This window comes from Alexandromys fortis, unplaced genomic scaffold, assembly GCF_014885135.2.
Source record: "Alexandromys fortis isolate MF-2015 unplaced genomic scaffold, M_Fortis_MF-2015_v1.1 scaffold_0, whole genome shotgun sequence".
Classification (NCBI taxonomy): Eukaryota; Metazoa; Chordata; class Mammalia; order Rodentia; family Cricetidae; genus Alexandromys; species Alexandromys fortis.
Genome location: NW_026067949.1, coordinates 43,704,044 through 43,710,043, shown reverse-complemented (window position 1 = coordinate 43,710,043; position 6,000 = coordinate 43,704,044). Strand labels below are relative to the sequence as shown.

The 6,000-nt window shown below is 46.8% G+C and overlaps 1 protein-coding gene across 2 annotated transcripts in view; it reads left to right on the top strand.

The window, feature by feature from the left end:
• Window positions 1-211: 211 nt before the first annotated feature.
• G3bp2 (G3BP stress granule assembly factor 2) overlaps window positions 212-6,000 on the top strand; it is a 29,123-nt gene continuing 23,334 nt past the window's right edge. Inside the window, exon 1 of one of the 2 annotated variants that reach the window (XM_050149924.1) lies at window positions 212-416. The gene's annotated coding sequence lies outside the window, so the exon portion shown is untranslated. The remainder of the gene's footprint in view (window positions 417-6,000) is intronic. The other variant, XM_050149925.1, reaches the window with a different exon arrangement.

Below are 6,000 nucleotides of genomic sequence, written 5' to 3'. Positions count from 1 at the left end.
GATCAGCGGGCTCTCGCCCGGGCTCGAGGCCGGTTCCGGTTCCTTGGCTTTCCGGACGCCCGAGTGCGCGAGCGCGGCGCCGTACTGCGCGTGCTCCGCTGAGGGACGCGAGAGGGTTGGGTCCTGCTCTCCATGGTGATGTCTGATTGGCTGGCGATGTTCTGGGGGGTTCCCTAGCCCTTTCGGCAGGGGTAAAACAATAAGAGGAGGCGGCGGCAAAGGGGGCGGGACGTCCGTGTTCTTGTGGCTCGTTGCAGCTCTAGGCTCTGGGGAAGAGGCGGCTTCGAAGGGTCCGAGCTCGCAGGTCTTCGGATTCCCAAGCCTCGGGCTTAGTCGAGGAAGGAGAATCTGTTGTGGCCGATCCCGCGACACTCCTGACCTCCGCGCGACGTGCCCGCCGCCGCTGTTGGTTGGAGGTGTGTACGGGGGCCGAGAAGGGGCGGTCGGTGTGGTGGTCGGCAGGGGACATTTCGCTCCGCTCCGCGGCTCTCAGCAACCGTCCGGTGTGTGCGCTCGTTGTCTGGGGTGCCGCGGCAGAAACATTGTTCTCGCCAGCTGCCTACGCCAGCCAGAGTGCGTGCGTGTGTGCGAGCCGAGCCTTTTCTGCAAGGTGAGCGTGAGGCTGCGTGGGGAGGAAAATGACCCGCGCGCGTGGTGCAGAGGAGGGCACAGGTGGGGCTGGGGCTTGCCGGGATGAGGCTGCTCGGCGGGACCCTGTCCGCCGCAGCTCCAGGAGCGCGCCGACGGGCGCCAAGCCGCGAAGCGGGCCAGTGTGCTTCTGCAGACGCGGTTTCAGGGTGGGAAGCCCACCCGCCTGGCTCCCCGCTGGTTTGCGGCCCTGGTTCCCGATCGTCGCCCCGCCCGTGGGGGAGGGGAGGGAGGCTGTGTCGGCGGAGGCAGAAGCGACGCAGATGCGAAAGTAGCGGCCTCCGGGCACCATTTCTGTGCCCGGAAACTGAATCCGGGGTTGAAGGTGGCCGCCGCTCCGTTTGCCGGGTGCTCGAACTCCCCCCCCCCCCCATTATCCCGAACATGTTCTGATACGAGGGCTGTGACGAGCGAAGACTCTCCGTCCTTTTTTCTGCAGGCGATCTCCTGTAGCCCAGGGAAAAAAAAAAAGACGTTTGAGTGTTTTGGGAATGGGTTTCTTCCCCTCCACACACAATTTTTTTTTTTCTTAGAGGGTGAGGGGAGAAGAATGTAAGTTTCCTTAGATGGTGTGGGTTTTGTTAGTGGAATTTGATCGAGGTTTTCCTGCGTCTCTTAAGAGCCGATTTCTTCAGGTGTCCCTATACTGCTTTGGGATTATAGGGTCGTGTTCATAATTTTTGCTCCCAAGATAGAACTGATTTTTAATCGAGTGTTTGAGGAGGTGCCTTTTGCCTCTTTAATCACAAAACACGTGCACCAAAGCGGAATCAAGGAAAATTGCCCTTTTCCCTCCGGGTATGATTGTTGTGCTATTTATTAATTTGAGTTAAGGTTTCTGGTTTTTAGATTCTAGACACCATACCTCGTTCGTAGCAAGTATGCAGTTCGGGGAACCATTAACTGCAGTGAAAAGGACGCACTGGAATAGATGATAGTAATTTCTTGTCCATATTTGGCTGTTAATGTAGCCCTAGGCATGTGAACCAAAGTTTCTAGGTAAACACTTGCCTTTGTCAAATCCAGTGGTCCCCTTCTGGTCTTTAGGTTTTCAGGCCCGGTGTCCCAGCACTCGGGGGTCAGAGGCAGGTAGATCTTGTGAGTTCGAGGCCAACCTGGTCTACATACTTACAAACCATCCAGGCTACATAGTGAGATTCTGTCGTCGTTGTTGTCGCTCCCCCACCCAAGGTTTGCTCAGTTTGGATCTTAGGACTGAATATTGTTGTCCCTTCTTACTAAGCTTTAGGTCATGTGTTTCTTTCCTTCTCATCTCAGTTGTGTACAGATTATTTCATTATGAAAAATCAATTATGAGAAGGGCTTCAAGTATGTTTCTTGGTGGCAGAGGTTATTGAACATTCAGAACTGAAATAATGCTGGGCTTGGGAGTACGATTTTAATTGCGGTCCAGAGGCAGGAAGATCTCAAGTTGAAAGCCACCTTGGTCCACTGAGTGAGTTCCGGGACAGCAAGGGAGGGCTATACAAGGAAACCCTGTCTTGGAAAATAAAACACAAAAAACTAGAATTGAAATACTAGTGATAGTGAAAGCAAACCTCCGAAGTGGAGTGAACTAGACACGAGTGGGATGGGTGGCTGGCAATGGAGGAGCGGATGATGACGTCATTGGATAGTTTAGTAAGTGAACCTTGGTAAGATCTTGCTCTTGGGGTTCAAGGCACCAGCATACCTGGGGCATCAGAAGTACCCAGGCCCTGCCACCATTCACTGAAGTTCAGGGGGCGTGCTACAGTTTCTTGATCAGCGTTTGGCCTGTGAACCTCCCACAAAATTAATAGCTAGACTGAGTGTAACTTAGTGACTGAGTAAACTGGACTGTTAGGCGAGTTCTAGCTTTGAAGAAGTGGTTGGCATTGTTTAAGCAGGGAATGTTTGTTAGCTGTATTTGCCTTAGAGATTAAATAACAAAATTCAATATCAACAACTGGAGATTTACAGATAATCATAATATCTTTTAGATTCTTGGCAGTAATTTATGTTGCAGAATTACCCATTATTAGAAGTTATTTTCTTAGTTTCCTAAATTGTTTTCCTATGTTTTATGTTGAATGGATATGAAGAAGATGATAGAGTGACACCTTTCAGCATTTATCCTGAAGCCCAAATTGGATTACTCCGAATGGAGAGTGGTGGAGTTTAGTTGACCTGTGCAGGGTGGTGGTGGCACTCAACTTTAATCCGGCCCTTGGGAGGGAGGCAGAGGCAGGCAGCTCTCTTAAGAGTTCGAGGCCAACCTGGTCTACAGGAGTAGTTCCAGGACAGTCAGGAACACAGAGAAACCCTATTTTAAAAACTCAAAAAAAAAAAAAAAAACCAGCAAAAAAAGTCTTTAATGGTTGCCCTTCACTGGTAGATGTGTGCATAATAATCAGTAAAGCAAAGCAATGTTTCTTTCCAAACCCTCAGCAAAAGAATGTTGTTTTGTGCCTTGGTTTATTGTAATCATCTAACTTCTGAGTATTTTATCCTGTCTTGTTGTGGTACTAATGCTGGGAAGATCTCTTACTATATTGTGTTGCTGTCAATCCTCCCCCCCCCCCAGTTTAAAATACACTGGAAGTTGGATTTGCATTTTATTACTGTATTTATTTGGTTTCTTGGGGGCAGGATCCTTGTTTAGCCCAAACTAGCTTGATATTTACTTTGTGTCCTAAGCTGGTCTGGAGTTTCTGGTAACGTCCTACCTTTGCCTCCTTGGTGCTGGGAAGTAGAGGTATATGCTACCGTGCTTGGCGTGAAAATTAAACTGTAAAGTTTGTGGTTTTTCTAGACAGGGTTCCTCTGTAGCTTTGGAGCCTGTCCTGGAACTAGCTCTTGTGGACCAGGCTCACATCGAACTCAGAGATCTGCCCGCCTCTGCCTCCCCAGTGCTGGGATTAAAGGCATGCACCTCCACCGCCCAGCTGAACTGTAAAGTTTTTAAGGACTTATTTTTTTGTTCCTTCTAATTATGTACTTGCATGTGTGTATAGAAGGTGTTAGATCCTCCTGGAGCTGGAGTTAAGGCCGATTATGAGCTCCTAAATGTAGGTGGTGGGAAGAAAGAACACGGAGCCCTCTCTCCAACCCCTAAAAGTCGAGTGGCTTTTTTGTTTGTTTGGTTTTGTTTGAGTCAGGGTCTCGCTGTGTGTAGACCAGGCTGATCTTGAATTAAGAGAGATCATTTGTTGTGGCAGACCTTGGATCCAAGTACCTCAGTAACAGAAATAGAATGTTCTGGATAAAACAACTTCTGTCCTCAACCCTCAAGATAAGGTGACAAGTGCTGAAGTACAGAAAGACGCTAAGAATGGCCATGCCGTCCCACGAAAATGGTGTATTCACATCATGCTCCCTTCACCCTGTATTTTGAGGCAGTGTCTTTGTAGCCCTGGCTGGCTGACTTAGAACTATAGACCAGACTGGCCTTCAACTCAAGAGATCTGTCTTCAGTCTCCTGTGTTTTAAAGACAGTCAGGCCCCTTCCTCTCCTACCACCCCAGACAGGGTTTCTGTGAGTAGCCAGGGCTGTGCTGGAATTTGCTTTGTAGGTCAGGCTGGCCTTGAATTCGCAGAGGTCCACCTGTCTTTTACCTGTCTCTAGGTCTCCTGAGTGCTGGGATTAAAGGCGTCTGCAACCATGCCCACCTCATTATTTTTTAATGTTTCCTGAGTCCCCTGTTTCCTTTACCTCTTGAATAGGGAGCGTTATATAAAAACTTCATTTACAGAAAAATGAAACTGACACTCAGAAGGCAAAGAGATAAAGGGCCTGTCTGTTCCAAGAACAAGAATTTTGTGTCAGTGTGACACTCAGGAAATTTGCTTTGGGCCAGGTGAAGTCACTCAGGAGGCAAGGCTAGAAGAGGGGAGTTGGAGGCCAATCTCTTCTACAGAGTGAATTCCTGAACAGCCAGGGCTACTTAGAGAAACCTTCTCTTAGAGGGGAGCAGCATAACCGTTTCTGCATCCATCACCACCACCCAGCATAGCCCTTCTTAAGGGTTGGCCGTTCTTGGTGTCTTTCTGCACTCCAGCACTTGTCCCCTTTGCTTTACCCATGGCCTCCTATTTCTGTCACTGTGGTACTTAGACCCAAGGTCTGCCACAACAAATCTGAATTTCTTGTTCTAAAAATGTATGGCTGGTATTGTTGTAGTCATTAAAACCTTTTAGATGAAGACCTTCAGGAACTTTGGGAAGTTATAGTATTGAATGGAGCTGTCGTTTTAAAGTGGGATCTAGTCTTTGGGTCAGTGAGAATGGGCCTTGGCCTAAATGTGAGCCCTGCAGAGGGAGTGGGAGTGAGCATCCTGTCCTGGAGATAAGCTAGGGCTAAGCGTGGGCAGCCTTTGATAGCAGATTCTGGTAAACAGGCTACAGCCAGTTGGAGACATTCTTTCCTTAAATAAAATATGGTACGTATAACCTTCCAAGGTTAGCAGTTTATCTGCATTTCCTCCTCCTTATCTAGGTGTTTTCTTGATGTTTTTTAATAAAAAGTATGATTTCTTCAGAAATATTTGTTCTCTCCAAGCACTGAAATAACTACCAAAGAATGGCATGAAATTTCATGGAACGAAGTGCAGTGAGTGGTGTGTGTTTTTTAATGCTTTAAAGATTGGGGGTACTGAAGATACAGCTCAGTTGATACAGTACTTGCTTAACACATGGTTTAAATATCTCTGTTCTGAAAGCTGGAATGTTCTGAAATTTGGAATGTTCAAAGAATTGCATTAGTAGTTGTGGTTAGGTATTTGTGTTTAAATTTTGATTTTTTTTTCTGAAGTTAGCCATTTTATCACTAGTAATGGAGCACTGTGTTCTTAGTAAGAATATGGAGAGAGAGAGAGACCATTTAAGATAGCTCTGAAATTAATGAGAATTAACTATTTTGGATAACCTTTTCTACTGTAATCTGCTCTAATAATAATTTTTACCATTTGTAGTGAATTTTTAAAATTAATTTCATTCTTTAGCTCATCATATACATTGCCTTTTTAATTCATGAAACAGTAATTTAATTTAACATTTTATTCTAGTCTTTTCAATGTCTCATTTTATGATGCTGTAAGTTCCTAGCCCCAAAACTTTCCTTTTACTGTGCATAGATGTTTTTGCGCGTCTTGTGCCTGCAGAGGGCAGAAGAGGACATCAAATACACTGGAACTAGGGTTGTGCATGGTTGTGAACAGCCATGGTTGTGGGGTTGCTGGGATCGAACAGCCAGTGAGAGTTCTTAACACCAAGCCATTTCTCCAGACTTTCTGTTCTTTTCCCCCAGGACCGGGTTTCACTGCATGACAGCCCTGGCTTTGTAGATGAGGCTGCCCTTCATTTACAGAGATC